Raw genomic sequence first — 17,584 nt, forward strand, 5'->3', positions numbered from 1 at the left:
GCATGCAATGAAAAAATTTTCAGTCTGTGCCCACTCCCCTAAGTTCACCTAGTAAGCCTTTGCCCTAGAACTCCTTGTTCCCTATCTTCCATTCTTTCTCCTTCCAGACCCCTGGCCATCTAGTCAAGCCATCCACTATTGCTCATGAATCTCTATATATTCTAATTCGAAGCCACTTCTCTTTCCTCATAGAGTGGATGAATAGGTTTACCAGCTTCAGCTTGCTAATCAGGTTTTCCCTAACCACTGTCTCCATTGGCTCTCACTTCTTCCAATCCCCAGAGAGGGATTGTAGCAAAGCTATGGCCATTTTTTTTGCTCAACCAACACATTAAGCCAACATATTTATGAACCAAGCTCTGCTTTTTCCTGTTCCAAATTCCACGTGTCCACAACCGTAAGCTGACTCAGAGATTCTGCTGCTAAAGAGAATGACATGGCTCATGAGGGTTTGGGGTGGTGTGGGTGGTGGTGATGGTGTAGTAAAAGGTTTAGTAGTAGTGGAGTCAGAGAAGGTCTCAGACATCTGCTTAAGACACAGGCTGAACTTGTGTCTTTGGGCATTGCTTATACCAGATTTCAGATGTTCTACTTCCATTTTATAATGAATTCCTGATGAACCTACTTATCTTTCTTTTTTAATTTTATTTTGTATTTTTTAAAATTTACATCCAAATTAGCATATAGTGCAACAATGATTTTAGGAGTAGATTCCTTAATGCCCCTTACCCATTTAGCCCATCTCCCCTCCCACAGCCCCTCCAGTAACCCTCAGTTTGTTCTCCATATTTATGAGTCTCTTCTGTTTTGTCCCCCTTCCTGTTTTTATACTATTTTTGTTTCCCTTCCCTTATGTTCATCTGTTTTGTCTCTTAAAATCCTCATATGAGTGAAGTCATATGATTTTTGTCTTTCTTTGACTAATTTCACTTAGCATAATACCCTCCAGTTCCAGCCATGTAGTTGCAAATGGCAAGATTTCATTCTTTTTGATTGCCAAGTAATACTCCATTGTATATATATACCACACTTTCTTTATCCATTCATCCATCAATAGACATTTGGGCTCTTTCCATACTTTGACTATTGTTGATAGTGCTGCTATAAACATGGGAGTGCATGTGTCCCTTCGAAACAGCACACCTGTATCCCTTGGATAAATGCCTAGTAGTGACATTGCTGGGTCATAGGGTAGTTCTATTTTTAGTTTTTTGAGGAACCTCCATACTGTTTTCCAGAGTGGCTGCACCAGCTTGCATTCCCACCAACAATGCAAAAGAGATCCTCTTTCTCTGCATCCTCGCCAACATCTGTTGTTGCCTGAGTTATTAATGTTAGCCATTCTGACAGGTGTCAGGTGGTATCTCATTGTGGTTTTGATTTGTATTTCCCTGATGATGAGTGATGTTGAGCATTTTTTCATGGGTCAGTTGGCCATCTGGATGTTTTCTTTGGAGAAGTGTCTATTCAGGTCTTTGGCCCATTTCTTCACTGGATTATTTGTTTTTGGGGTGTTGAGTTTGATAAGTTCTTTATAGATTGTGGATACTAACCTTTTATCTGATATGTCGTTTGCAAATATCTTCTCCCATTCTGTCAGTTGCCTTTTAGTTTTGCTGATTGCTTCCTTTGCTGTGCAGAAGGTTTTTATTTTGATGAGGTCCCAGTAGTTCATTTTTGCTTTTGTTTCCCTTGCCTCCTGAGACGTGTTGAGTAAGAAGTTGCTGCGGGCAAGATCAAAGAGGTCTTTGCCTGCTTTCTCCTCAAGGATTTTGATGGCTTCCTGTCTTACATTTAGGTCTTTCATCCATTTTGAGTTTGTTTTTGTGTATGGTGTAAGAAAGTGGTCCAGGTTCATTCTTCTGCCTGTCGCTGTCCAGTTTTCCCAGCACCACTTGCTGAACAGACTGCCTTTATTCCACGGGATATTCTTTCATGCTTTGTCAAAGATTAGTTGGCTGTACGTTTGTGGGTCCATTTCTAGGTTCTCTATTCTGTTCCATTGAGTAACACCAGCATTCTTCACAGAGCTAGAACAAATAATCCTAAAATTTGTATGGAACCAGAAAAGACCCCAAATAGCCAAAGCAATCTTGAAAAAGAAAACCAAAGGTGGAGGCATCACAATCTCAGACTTCAAGCTATACTACAAAGCTGTAATCATCAAGACAGTATGGTACTGGCACAAGAATAGAACCTACTTATCTTAACCATAGATCTACTCATGAGGGAATCTCTGACCACACGGTCATTTGATGACCACATGGTGAGGCATTCTATCTCTACCAGTGTCCAGTGACTTAAAAGAAGAAATATTTCCCAAAAGGCATAAAATATTGTGCAGAGCCTTGCTCCAGAATAAACAATATTGTGTTTCTCCTACTAGGACTTACCAAACACTCCATGTGACATCTTTTTTTTCCCCATCTGACATTTTCCTCCCCACAGGTAACTCCAAATGCATCATAAGGCCCAAGACGCAGAGCTGTTTGTCCTACAGCCTAAACTGACTACAGAAACCTTTTTTTATATCAATTCAAAGCTAGAAGCTTTTCATATCATACTTTATATGGGGAGAACAGTTTTTCAAGATGTGGAATATGCTGTTTCTAGAACCTGAATAGGCCTACCCAATGTTGTGTTTTCTTATTCATGGGGAGAGATATCAGAGACAATAATTTGTCCTTTACTTTATATATATTAACATATGTCTGGCCATTGAACCCCTCAATATTGATATGACAAACCCCTGAATCTTCCCATCCTCTGGAATAGAAACACATATAACATACTTGTTACTCTTGCTTTTACAATCTGATTAACATGATGTCACCAATATAGGGTAGTAGTGAAAGGTTTATTATGATGTCCAGATGATTCAGGTCTCATCACACTTTATTATAACAGAAGGTGGGGACTTTCACATAGTTCTGGGGAAAGACATTAGTGTATATTCTTTTCGATTTGAAGGAAATAAATTTTCTGATAATGTTTTTTTGAGAGGAATGAAAAAGAACATATTTGCCAGACCAATGGCCACATATCATGTACCTCGGGCCAAGTTAACCTATTTTAGCAAAGGTACCACATCTGACACAGCATCTGCAAGTGAGTCTATTATTTGGTTGCATTAGTGATAGTCTATGCTATCCTTCAGGATCTAGATGGTTTTCCTAGGGGCTAGGCTGGTGAATTAAATGGAACGAAGAAAGGGCCTAATACTCTGTTAGGTGTTTTAAGTTTGCACCAGTGTCTACCATTCCTTTCATGTTGCAAAAGTGAATTTCATTTAGCATTTTGTCTGGGAGGAAGAGACAATTTCAGAGACTTCCATTTTCCCTTCCCCACTAGAAGCCCTCTTTCCCTGCAGGCCAAGAAACCAATGTGGACATTGTGTCCACTAGCAAAACTATCCCTGTCAATTATACATCAGGGGCTAGGAAAATGACAGTTAGGTAGTTCCATGGACGAGTGAACACAATGTGAGCCAGACCTGCACTAGAGACTCTATTATTTTGCTTCCATATCCTTACACTCTAACAGAAAGGGTATGGAAATGCTTTGGTATCAATGTCAACTTAGACCCTATGAACACAAGTCCAAATGGTTGGGTATTCCCCTTTCCTGAGTAAATAGTTACCCCCAAAACAAATTATATACAAAGACCTACAAGCACGAAGTTTACTGGGGATTGCTCTCAATATCAATGTCTATGGAAAAGTAAAGGATACAGGATTGAAAAGAAGGAAAGCTTGGACTGTGATGCTGTCTCACAAAAGATCTCAGCTGGTCTCACAGGGAGCTCTGAAGCTTTGATAACCCTTCAGAGTCATAAGTTTTAACAAGAACCACGACTTTCTATCTCTGTGTTGACTAGTCATTGTATACAAGCTCCTTAGAGTAGGAGATGAGATACTGGGTAAGGTAGGTGGGTAAGGAGGGGTCACAATGTCTACCATACCCTCACAGTTGGTACATTATACCATAAAAAGGACACTAGTAAACTGAAAAAGAAGTTCAGTGTCTCTCCATAGAAGCTGAATTTAATTAGGATCATGTTTTCCCATACTCTAGTGCACACCAAACACTAGGCATACTTCAAACTCTAAGTATATCAATAAAGGATAGATGCATATGTTATTTTCAAACTCATGTAGAGTAATATATCAATAAACTGTATAGCACAAATTACAGAAATTTGAAAGCAAATACTCTCAATTCTTAAAAACTTCCATGGGAGTGCCAAAGTAATCAACACTAGGGATGTTTTTCCTTTCCCAGTATTCATGAGAAGCAACTAAAATATATTTTGAAAAGATCACTGGTCTGGGAGTGAGAATTCTAGTTTGTCTAGGGTGTCTTCTAATTATATGATGTAGGGCATGATCTGTATGTCAGTTTCTTACATGTGCATATGGGTGTGTGCATGTGTCTGTGTTATGACTTCCTCATAACATTGTGAAAATGGAAAAATTTTAATATGTAAAAGTGTTTTCACAAGTTACAAATTAGTAAATGAACATAATATAATTTACTGATCTGTGGTAATTCAAAATTATTATACTTGAGTTATTACTATATATCTTTCTGACTTTAAATGGCATATGAAGTTTTATCCTTCACCATTTTTGTGAGATGATAAGATAGTAGATGAACATGCATACATACATAGCTCAGAGACTAAACCTCAGTAGGTACTCAGTAAATAGTCAATGAATGAATGAAACTCCCACATATCATAATGAGCATTAGTGATCAATCCACAGGCATTAAAACCTTACTATCTAAATAGAACCTACATGAGAATCTACTAATCATATTGACTCCCAAAGACACTTGGCATTATAGAGATGTAATATCTTAGGGCTGTAAGGATACTCAAAAATCATCCAATTTAGGTATTTTACAGGTGAGTAAATAAAGGTGCATATATGGATAAAGACATGTTTGAAATCAGGTCCAGCTTGTTGCATCAGAATCCAAACCTCTCAGCAAGCAGGTAAGCCTTTTTTTTTTTCTTTCGCATCCTTCTTTATGTCATTATTCTATTATTCTGGTTCTCTAAAGAAGTAAACCTTTTTTGAAACAAAATGTTTTCCTTCTTTTCATTACATTTTTATTTATTTATTTTTGAGAGAGAGAGAGAGAGAGCTCATGCGAGGAGCAGAGGGGAGAGACAGTGGGAGAAAGAGAATCCCAAGCAGACTCTGAGCTCTGTCAGCACACAGCCCAATGCAGGGCTCAATCTCATGAACCTTGAGGTCATGACCTGAACCAAGATCAAGAGTTGGGCTTAACTAACTGAGCCACCCAAGCACCCCAGTAAAATGTTTTCTAGCATAATACATCATCTTAAAGTGATTTTTCAATGAAAGCTCAAATTAAGCATATAATATTTGGAATATGGCAGAAGGAGAAAACTCAACAGTCATTTGAAGAAAACAAAAGTTTTAAAAACTAACATGACCTTTTTACAGCACTTAATTGAATTTCATGTTATTTCTACCTTCAGATACCATTCTGAGTTTCCAACCAGTACCCAAAAAACATTAATTCATTTTTCTCTTTTCTCCCCTAATTTGTCCAACCTTAGCTTTCTCATACGAAATATGAATTCAGTGTACCTCATATGAAATACAATTTATCTTTTTCAATTTCCAAATAAATGATTAACAAAAAATATGTTTATGGTCCAATTTGAACCTATCAGAAAATCACTACAATCAATTTTACATATCATAAATAAAAGTTTTCAAAATGCTACTAGACTTATATGATTTTTAAATACTTAAGCAATTTCTAAAAATTATTTTCCTAGTGATTATTTAGACAGAATGTCAAGAAACATTGGAGAAGATTTCATCAACAGATGAAAATAGTAATATATGGGCATGTCTTCCTAATGTAGTGATAAAGAAAAGAAAGTGAGAAACCAGAAAACTTGAAATATATGTTTGTCACAACAGCACAAACATTATAATGAAAGTATTTCCTGTGGCTTTTGAAAGCCAACACAAAAGGCAAAGTATTGAAAATAAGAGAAAAGGGGCACCTGGGTGGCTCGGTTAGGCGGCCGACTCTGGCTCAGGTCACGATCTCATGGTCCATGAGTTCGAGCCCCGCATGGGCTCTGGGCTGATGGCTCAGAGCCTGGAGCCTGCTTCCGATTCTGTGTCTCCCTCTCTCTCTGCCCCTCCCCCGTTCATGCTCTGTCTCTCTCTGTCTCAAAAATAAATAAAACGTTAAAAAAAGTTTTAAAAAAATGAGAGAAAAGATGATTTTATGGAAGTTCTTTTGTCAAAGAAAAATTAAGTTAATAAGGATCTTAAAATAATAAGATGGGAAAACGTGTAGAGATAGTTCTTCCCCATCAAGATTTTTTATTTAAAAATTGTTTAAGTTTATTTATCTTTGAGAGAGAGAGAGAAAGAGTGAGCACGCAAGCGGGTAGGGGCTGGCCAAAGTCAGACACTTAATCGACTGAGCCACCCAGGCGACACCCCCAAAAATTTTTGCCAGCATTTCAAATGGTAAATATATTATTTTACTTTAGACACAAAAAAATGGAATTCATTAGAATTATCCACATAATCACATCACACATCTGTCCAAAAACATATATAATATGTTTTGGCTTCTGTTCTAGAATTTTAGGGATCATTAACTTAATGTGCTTAAGTATAAGTCTTAAAAAGGAATTGGTTATTTCCTGCGCTCACATTAGAGGTTGTAGAGTGATTTCTTTCTTTTTTTATTCATAAAGTAATAGAAACCCTATTTCCTATGTAATATGGATACTGTTTGACATTGATAAGTAATATATTCAGCATTAATAAGGTATTTGTGCAAGTAGAATAGGTTCATATGAATAGTCTGATTAAAATGAAATTTTGCTTCTAAATGCTATTAGGAGAGCAGATCAATATTTTGGTCAGAGTGACTTTTAATTTATATTCAAAGAGATTTGGTGTTCTTACTTTTTAATAAGTTGCCTTTGTAACATAGAGACCACTTCTTTGAATCAAAGAAAGTGGAAAAAGATAGTTTATGATCATGATGTTCTATTCAGGCATTCTGAGAGGAGATTTGAAAATTTCCACCTGTGCCAAGCTACTTAAAAAAACCCACCATCCTTTATGTCCCAACACCTAATTACTAAGTGTCGATCGAACCTGACAGTAGCACAACAAAACCACACAATTATACAGAAGGATATGCTTTCACATGTCATTCTAAATTTACAAAATTGCATAGTTTTAAAGTCCTCTTATGAAAATGTCAAAAAGTGCCAACCATATTCTTTTCTGTGAATGGTGAACACAACAAATTCACACTGTTAAAGCCTTCACCTTTTATTCTTACTATGATAAAAATCCTGGAATGTAATTCCTGCCTTTTTATTTCATGAAGTAAGAATTTTTATTTCATATCTATTAGAATTCCCTTACCCCTAGGAAAAAAAGGCAAAAGTTTTGATTCGGTGATAATAATGTTGTTTAATTATGAAAATAATTTATTCTCATAATATTTACATTTCTGTTTGTTTATTTATTTATTTATTAAGGAGAGAGAGAGAGAGCACAAGCTGGGGAGGGGAAAAGAAGAGAGATAAAATCCCAAACAGGCTTTGTGCCACCACTGCAGAGCCCGATATGGGGCTCGAACTCATGAACCATGAGATCATGACCTGAGCCAAGATCAAGAGTAAGCCACTTAACCGACTGCGCACCCAGGCACCCCTAAAATATTTAAATAATATAGGAGAAATAATGTAAAAAAATAATATAGGAGAAGTTACAATAATATAGGAAATGATAGGAGAAAGATTAAAGTCTACTCCATTTCTAAGCTGATGCAGCCAAATTCCTATCTTCAAAAGTCATTTGGGGGGGCACCTGGGTGACTCAGTTGGTTGAGCATCCTACTCGATCTGGGCTCAGGTCATGATCTCACGGTTAGTGAGTTCAAGCCCCACTTCGAGTTCTGTGCTGATGGCACAGAAGCTACTTGAGATTCTGTCTGTCCTCTCTGCCCCTCACCTGCTTGTGCTGCTTGTGCTGTCAACATAAATCAATAAACTATAAAAAAAAAAAAAAGAAAAGTCATTTGGATAGTCCAATTAAAATGGAGAAATAAATTGTTAATTTTTTGACTGATACTTTCAGATATACTCATATGAATTTATATTTAGATATTTATGGATACGTTTATTTGTAATTATTATATATTATAACTTGTTATGTAATATAGTTGTCACATAATTAGAACTATTTATATTATTGCCTGTCTCTGTGAATGCATCTATAAGATAGATTATTAGGGAATAGGATAAATTCATAAGAAAATCTCTATATTGAAGCATGTATTTAAAACTTAAATTATTGAATATGAAATTATATCAGTTAAATGTAACATATTTCAATATATAGTCCAGGTTTAATCCATTTTAAGAGTTTAAAATTAATCAACAATGACCACAAGATAAATGATTATTTGTGAAAACTAATAAAAACAAAACTTAAACAGAACAAATGCTTTGGGAAAAGTAGTTGATGCCTACCATTAGAATTGAATTTTGAAAAGCATAACCCAGGGACAATAGCAATCACTAGTGTTTAAGATTTAAAATGAAAATAAAGCTATAACTTGAATTATATTAGGTTAAAAAGTTACAGGCATACCTGGTTTTATTGCACTTCATTGCACTTTACAGATATTCTGTTTTTTGAAGGTTTATGGCAACACCGCATCGAGCAAGTCTAGCCCCACCATTTCTCCAAGAGCATCTTCTCAGTGGTGTCTCTGTGTGGCATTTTGGTAATTCTCACAATATTTTAAACGTTTGCGTTACTATTATTATATTTTTGTGATGATCTGTGATCAGTGACTATGACTCACTGAAAGCTCAGATGATGGTTAGCATTTTTTAACAATAAAGTATTTTTAAATTATGTACATATTTTTTTAGATGTAATGCCATTACACACTTAATTGACTATAGTAGAGTGAACATAACTTTTTTTTAAATTTTTTTTAACGTTTATTTATTTTTGAGACAGGGAGAGACAGAGCATGAACGGGGGAGGGTCAGAGAGAGGGAGACACAGAATATGAAGCAGGCTCCAGGCTCTGAGCTGTCAGCACAGAGCCCGACGCAGGGCTAGAACTCACGGACCGCGAGATCATGACCTGAGCCGAAGTTGGCCGCCTAACCGACTGAGCCACCCAGGCGCCCCGAGTGAACATAACTTTTATATGCACTGGGAAACCAAAAATTCATCTGCCTTATTGCAATATTTGCTTTATTTTGGTGGTCTGGAACCAAACATGGAATATCTCCAAGGTATGCTTGTATTAGGAAAATGTTAATAATGGATATGGTTATTTCTTCAATTTGCAGCATCATAAAAGTAACCAAAATTATTTAATGTCAAATGAGATAAACTATATCATCAATGCAGACATAAGTAATTAGTCAAACATTTGAATGGTTTCCTGGTTAAAGCCATTAAAATCATATAATTCCCTGAAAATGTTAAATGACTATGGAACAAAGCGGTATATATATCCTAATTCCCAACTGTTTTGTTCCTACATGTTCAGTACATTGCATTTTTTCCTCTGCTTTTTTACTGGGAGGGAGGGAGACACAGATGCTTGAAAATTTATCCTCACTGTAATTATTGTTCTATTTGGATAGAGAAATTAAAAATAGTCTTTCAGTATGGACAAAGGAACATCATTCCTCACAGGTTAAACTGACTTTCCAAAGTTAAGCTGCTAGTTACAGCTAAAGGTGAGACAGAAACAGGTTTCCTGAGTCCAGTACTTTGTCTATTATACCCAGTATTATAATGCTAGTCAACTGGAAAGAAGTATTCACACTAATTAAGCCCACTTTACAACTTTAGATTGTATTCCATTATAATAAAGTATGCCTTACTTCATCACAAAAGAAAAGTCTTTTCAATTAGAAGAATTTAACATATAGAGTAAACAGTACTAGGCTCGTCACTGTATAGTAGTCTGAGTTTTTATAACCAGGGTCAACAGACTTATTAGATCTCTAATTTCTAGCAAGCAATTTGATAAATGGGAAAATATCCCAAATTGGGAAACTTTGGGCATTTGGTAGATGCAGGAAGTGCAAGTGTGTTCAACTCTTCTGAAAATGAAAAATATATATAATACATAATCTTCTAGTACTTTTTTCAACATTTTATTCTCAAGCTATGTATTTTTAAAATATATTACTTGAGGCTTTCTTATTAACCTTCTTTGAGAATGTGGGTTTCATGTCAAAATGTCCTTTCATTAATCAAGTTTTAAATTTAATGTATGTTATTTTGTATATAGTATTTATTACACAGGCACATAATGAGGGAAGAAATGTTTACAGCGTTCTCTCTCTGTATCTCTTTCTCTTTCTGTCTCTCTCTCTTACATACACACACATTCAGCAAGCTTCTAACTTAATGACAGTAGTTATCCTAGAGATCACAATCGGCTTAGACTACCAGAATCTGCCTGGTGCCAAATAAAGCTATAGCAATAATACCTAAAATATTATTCATAAAAAAAGATTACCATCTCTTTAATAAAACAGCTTTTCCAGGACTTCTATCATCAATGCCCGAATGATACAGTGCCCTTGCTTTTTATTATGACACATATCTGCACTGCCTTCCAAAAAATTCACTCATCACTTCACCAAGATTAAATTTAATGTACACACTATGTAGATCATCGTATTAAGAATAATACATTGATCAAAATTTGGGTTTGATTCAGTAGCTCATATTGTGCCAAGTTCTATAGTTTATATAGAGAAATATAGTCCTGCATTTCTAGGAGCTTCCAAAGTATCTGGGGATTAATGATCAACAACAAAAAAGCCAAACGACAACACAGGATGCATAACAAATGAACAGAAAGGCAATAAAGTACTGTGGATTTTTAAGGCAGAAGGGTAGTCATTAATTCATAGAAGAAATTTATTTAGACCCATCCCTTGAAGATAAATGAGATTTAGACTTGCAGAGGAAAAAGAAAACTCCAATTTAGGTGTGGGTAATTGTGTGAGTATCGAAAAGGAGGTGGACTTATGTAAGGCACATTGCAGGGGATTGGCTGAAGAAGAGAGTGCAGAGGTGCATAGGTAGCTCAGCTGGTTAAGTGTCTGGCTCTTGACTTTGGCTCAGGTCATGAGTTCAAGCCCTGCATTCGGCTCTGTGCTGACAGTGTGGAGCCTGCTTGGGATTCTCTATCTCTCCTTCTCTCTCTTCCCCTCCCCTACTCATGCTCGCTTTCTCTCTCAAATAAACTTAAAAAAAAAAAAAGAAGAAGAGGGTACATATCCATCTTGTCAGGATAGATTTTGAGAAAGTCTATAGGATATATTCATTGAAAACTAGTTGGAGTCTAGGTTATTCTAGACCATAGGGATGTGCTGGTCGAAAGAGACTTACAATACAGGTCTAAGACAAAAGCATTTTATCCTATAAGAAGAGGGAAGTTCTTGAAAAACGTTTTCTCTGAGATGGTAATGTTTTATAAAGATTAATCTAGGGGCAACTGGGCGGGTCAGTCGGTTCAGCGTCCGACTTTGGCTCAGGTCATGATCTTGCAGTCTGAGTTCTAGCCCCGCGTCAGGCTCTGTGCTGACAGCTAGGAGCCTGGAGCCTGTTTCAGATTCTGTGTCTCCCTCTCTCTCTGCTCCTGCCCTGCTCCCACTCTGTCTCTCTCTCTCTCAAAAATAAATAAACATTAAAAATGAAAAAAAAATTAATCTAAGTCTGTGAAGTAACATGAATTGCTAGATGGATGGTCATACTAATACCTAAAATCTACTCAGCAATTATTGTGGAATAGGCATTGTGCTAGGTAACCAACAAAGACTGCCTCATATGAAATATGCTTAGAGACTCATGTGATAATAATCACTTTTTATAAGGGAGAAAATAAGGTTAAGAAAGGTTCAAAAATTTCCCCAACATCTCCAAACTAGTCCATGGAGGAACCAGAATTTAAACGCAGGCAGTAAGTCTGTAACCCAGAGTTCTGGAGGCAACTAATTACAACTAACTAGTCTTTTTCAATAAGTTGCTCTGTTGTGTAGCAAGAGTAAAAATTTACAAAAGGAATGAAAAGGTGTTTGAAAAACAATGTTAAGGAAGTCAGATCAGAGCAAACAGTGCTATGAAAGCACAATATATTTAAGGAATAAAAATTTTTGAGTAAGGACGTGTTAGTATTATACACATTTTCTTTGCAGAAACTTGCTTCTTCCGTTCCCTGAATTATGTGGTCATGTTAATGATAGCGAGTTATCCTAAATTGGCTTGACAGAAAAATTCAAGATGAAAACAATCTGCAGATGTCTCAGAATACATTCATTTTGTCAGATTGCTCTGTGGGTGATGGTTCAGTTTGGTTTAAATAATTTTTCCCCAATATGTGTTTGGTATAAATGATATAAACCAGATATGCAGATAGATCCTTTAAGAAAAAAAATTAGAGTAGTCCTTACCCATTTCCTAAAGGCATTCTTCCACCTAATTATTTTCCTTTAGTTTCTTTTGGAGTAGACATAAAGGTAGCATTGAAAATCTGCTCACAGTAAATTCTTGCTAAGTTTCATCTAAAACAGGTTCTTATAGAAAATACAAATAACAATGGGCTCATTGAATGCATTGACTGATTTTTGTCAGATTTCACCTATCTTCTTTAGAGACATACTTACTGAATAGCTTCACACAGATAATATCTAATTAGAAATATGACTGTCTAACAAAACAGATGAATATAAGGGAAGGGAAGCAAATATAAAAACAAGGAGGGGAACAAAAACATAAGAGACTCTCAAATGTGGAGAACAAACAGAGGGTTGCTAGAGAGGTTGTGGGAGGGGAGATGGGCTAAATGGGTAAGGGGCATTAAGGAATCTACTCCTGAAATCATTGTTGCACTATATGCTAACCAACTTGGATGTAAATTAAGAAAAATAAATTAAGTAAAAAATAAGGAAGAAAGAAAGAAAGAAAGAAAGAAAGAAAGAAAAGGAAATAAGTATCTAAACTTTAAGTAAATGTTTGAAATAGCATTAAATATGACATAAAATTTTTTTGCTATGAAGTTCCTACTGAGGCATATACAGTATGTTTGATAAACATTTATTATTGAATGAACAATATAACTTTAATTTGAATGGAAGTTCCACCTCTTCTTCATACCTATTTTAAAATGCAATTTACGTAAGATTATTTTGGATGCTCACATAAACATAATTTTCTCCAACAACATTTAAGTGAAAATGTGACTCATGCCCATGCCACTTCTGTGCTTAAAGTCCTGAAACAGCTCCACATTTCACTCTGAGTAAGATCAAAGTCCTCACAATGATCTTGTGTGGCCTGGAAACTGCTTGTTCTCTCTCTCACTCACTCTATGCCAGTCCCTTTGGTCTCTTGGCTACTCTTCAAACAAACTGGGTACCTTCCTCCATTAGGGCTAATACTGGTTGTTTCTTCTGTCCAGAACCTCCTTCAACATTTCAACGTAATTGATTTCCTCTTATTCAAGCATTTGTTAGAAGATATTAGTAAGGCCAACTCTGATCTATTTAAATATGATCCCTCCACTGACCCACCATTCTTGTTATTCTTCCTCTTCTTCAACTTACATACTTTGCCAATAATCATCTTCTAACACAGTAGAAAACTATATGTAATGTATTTTTAAAATTTTATAACTCATTCTGATAAAGTGTTAGCTTCTGGAGAGCAAGAATGTTTGTTTTGTTCACTGTTGAATCCCAAGCATCTAGTTCAGTGTCTAAATACTTAATTAATTGTCTAAATACTTAATTAAGTATCTAATAATTAATATTTATTGAATGAAAGAATGAATGAATGAAAGTATCTTCACATTCTCCAGCCAAAATTGGTCTCTAAATAGCCATCTTGTGTTTCAGAGCTGCAGTGTAAAAAGTCAGTAACTTCTCTAGTTGACCAGTCTTTCACCAGGGAAACATAATGAATCTAATTCTGCCAGGGCATATTTCTGCTAAATGTTTAGAGCAATTACTAGTTAAATACTGTGTTTTATTGTTGAAGTCTGATGAGTGTGATTTTATAAAATGTCGATTAAACAGGATGAAGTAGACATTCTTTAAGTCATATACAATCCTATTATCTTTGATAAGAGTAGATGGTAAAGAGCACGTCTCTGAGACAGGAAAAATTAACACAATTATGTGTTCTTTGAAATTATATCTGTCTCATCTTTGAATAAAACCCCTCATAAGCTTGACACTTATAAACTCTGAATAAATATTTGTTGATACAAAATGCATTTCAAAAGTGTTTCCCTAGTATCCATGTAAGTGTCAAGGATTCTGGACTTTTGCTGCTGAGATATAGATCTCTGGTGGTTCCATATCCTCTTCTATCCAATGAAGAATTTTCACTACATGACTTCAGGGCTCCCGTTCTATCAATTTTTTTCTTATTTAACATTTCTGCTTGATTAGAGAATTTCTTAGATAAAAGAACATTAGGAGAAAGATTAATGAACATTTTCCTTCAAATTGCCATGCTTCAATTATACCTCTCCTCAATCTGTGGCTTAAAGAGATATTCTCTTCACTTCAGTTGAAACTACAAGCACCATGCTGAAAGAATCTCATCTCCTTGTTTTAATATTATACCCCAAAAGGAAAAAGGTTTATACCATGAACAGATATTAATGTTTGGCTGGATTTCATCAATGACAAGAAAATAATAAATCCCACACTTTCCAGGTTTGTGGCTAGTGCACAATATTGTATATTACAGAGTGGTATTGTATCTAAAGAAAACAGTGTGAACCAAAAATGGAGTGACAGCCCTTAAATTGGATCTAGCTTTTGAGAATTTAATGGAAAAATTCTAGAATCAGAGAAAGTTAAAGAAAAATATTTAATCAAAAACATCTTCCTTGTACAATTATTTTTCCATTGTCCCTTTGTCGTGATGTTAAACTTACATATTTGATTCAAAGCTATTCCCTCAATCTCACTTAGGTAGCCATAAGGTTGTCATAAGGCAATTGAAAGTTTAAATTCTTTTAGTTCTGACTTCTCTCAAAACATTTCAATCAAAAGTATGATTTTTAAAAGGTCCTGCTATGGTCTGAATGTGTCTCCCCAAAATTCATATGTTGAAACCTAACCCCTAAGGTGACTGGCATTAGGTGGTAAGGTCATTGTAATGTGAGTAGGTGATGAGGGTGGCATACTCATGAATGGGACTAGTGCCTTGTAAAAGAAGCCCTACAGACCTCCCTAGCCCCTTATGCCATGTGAGGATACAATGAGTAATTTGCAACCCAGAAAAGGACCCTCAGACGACCATACTATCACCCTGATACTGGGCTTGTAGCCTCTACAACTGTAAGAACTAAATTTCTGTTGCTTAACAACCACCCGGTCTGTGGTATTTCATTATGGCAACCCAGACAGACTAAGACAGGCCCCCACTACTATTACCATTTCATGAATGCCTATCAATATTCAGTAGGACTCATGAGATTTCTTTCTTAGAATACGATAATTCTTGGCTGCCTATGTGGTCTAGAAAGTAGATTATAGGGGATAGCAATTGCATTAAGGCTTCTTCCACATGTTCCTACATTGGCAGCCAAAATCCATCTCCCAATCATGAGGACAAAATAAATGGTATTTCTGCTTCCTAAAGACTGAGGAATAAATTAATTCAGTTAATATTTATTTCTTTTTCCAGTGCTAGGCCCCAAATCAATGCTGTCTGGTAGAACTTTCTGCAATGAATAAACTGTTCTAAATCTTCATTATCCATTATGGTAGTCACTGACCACATGTGGCTGTTGAGGAGTTGGTGTGTGATCAGTGTGACTGAGAAACTAAATTTTAATATAACTTTAATTAATTTTAATATAACTTTACTTAGCTACATGTATGTGGCTAGTGGTTACCATATAGGACAGTGCAATTCTAGAGATATATGTCTGAGCAGGACCAACAGGAGTTGTGCCAGCAAAAGTTCATAGCCTAATGGACAATTAAAATAGCAAAGGAGAATAAGTAGAGCAAATGCTTGATACAGCGTCATTCTCAACTGTTGCTATTTGAAATGAAGTAGAAGTCACTGGCAGCAAGAAGTATCCAAATCTTGGTGACAGGGAACAATGTCTTCATTTGAATACTTCTAACAAATATAATACATATACATAAAACTCTAAGAAATATTGAAATATATCAGAAAGTGCTCCCCATAAAAAATCTGCTCCTGACCACCTTACTATGGTCATCATCTAGTTTTTGGCAACATAACTGGCATCACCAGGGATAGGAAACAAGTCAATTTTAGGTCAATATAAAGAAGACATTTCTTTTTCTTAAGTTTCTTTGTTTATTTTGGGAGGAGTGATGTGCTGCGAGCCGGGGATGTGTAGAGACAAAGGAAGAGGGAGAATCCCAAGGAGGCTCTGTGCCTCTCACAAACCATGAGATCATGACAGGAGCCAAAATCAAAGGTATAATGCTTAACCAACTCAGCTACCCAGGTGCTCCCAAGGAAGACATTTCTAACTAAGTTATTTAAAACAGGATGGTGATTTTCTTACCACTACAATTGGTCAAGCAGAGATTAGATGATAAATTTGAATAATAGTTTAGGATGATTCATGTATCACGAAGGAATTTGGATTAGAGCTTGGACAATTTTTTTTCCCCCAAATCTGGTGCTTAGTTGCCTTGTATAAACGGTCCTAGGGACACTGTCCAAAGGCAGTGGACTAGATATTTCAGTCTTAAGAACCATGATGATCTAACCTCCTCTGGTCAATGAATTAATATGGATTAAAGTAAAATTACTTTTTTCACTAGTGTTAATGACAGTAATATAACATAGTTGTTATAGATTAAATGAGATACTAAAACTTCATCAAAAAATGAAAATTAAAACTAAAAACTAAAGCTAAGTAGAAAACACTTAGCCATTCAATGTAATTGGTTTTTTCTATCCTTTAATAATATGAACACACTAAATAAATTTATTTGTGAAGATAATAAAAGTGATAAATATGTAAATTTGACTTCTAAATCCCTTCCACACTTTCCCTCTTTGTAGTCTCCAGATGTACATATTTATGGCTACTTGTATTGTTGCTGTTGTTCAGGAGAGGTTTTATTTGAAACAGAGGGAGGGGAGAAAAAAGGGGGAAGGAGATTGTAAAAGCTAATCAGAAAGAAAGGAAGGAAGGAATTTGCCCATGCTGAAGTAATGATGTTTAGAGAAGATAAATGTCAAACCTGCTTTTAAGGATTATGAGAGGAAATTATTACTTTTTTTTTTCAGTTTTTAAATTTAATTTTGAAAGAGAGAGCACAAGCCAGGGAGGGGCAGAGAAAGACGGAGGCAGAGGATCCAAAGAAGCAGCTCAGTGCTGACAGCAGTGAGGTCCTAGCTCAACTCACTAGCCAGCCGTGAGACCGTGACCTGAGATGAACTCGGAAGCTCAACCCACTGAGCCACCCAGGTGCCCCGATGAAGAAATTATTTAACCA

The 17,584-nt window shown here is 35.9% G+C and overlaps 1 long non-coding RNA gene across 1 annotated transcript in view; it reads right to left on the minus strand.

The window, feature by feature from the left end:
- Positions 1-666: 666 nt before the first annotated feature.
- LOC125920915 (uncharacterized) overlaps positions 667-17,584 on the minus strand; it is a 162,024-nt gene continuing 145,106 nt past the window's right edge. Inside the window, exon 4 of the long non-coding RNA XR_007457247.1 lies at positions 667-2,030. This is a non-coding gene — a long non-coding RNA (uncharacterized LOC125920915). The remainder of the gene's footprint in view (positions 2,031-17,584) is intronic.

The sequence above is a fragment of the Panthera uncia genome, chromosome C2 (assembly GCF_023721935.1).
Source record: "Panthera uncia isolate 11264 chromosome C2, Puncia_PCG_1.0, whole genome shotgun sequence".
NCBI classification, from domain to species: Eukaryota; Metazoa; Chordata; class Mammalia; order Carnivora; family Felidae; genus Panthera; species Panthera uncia.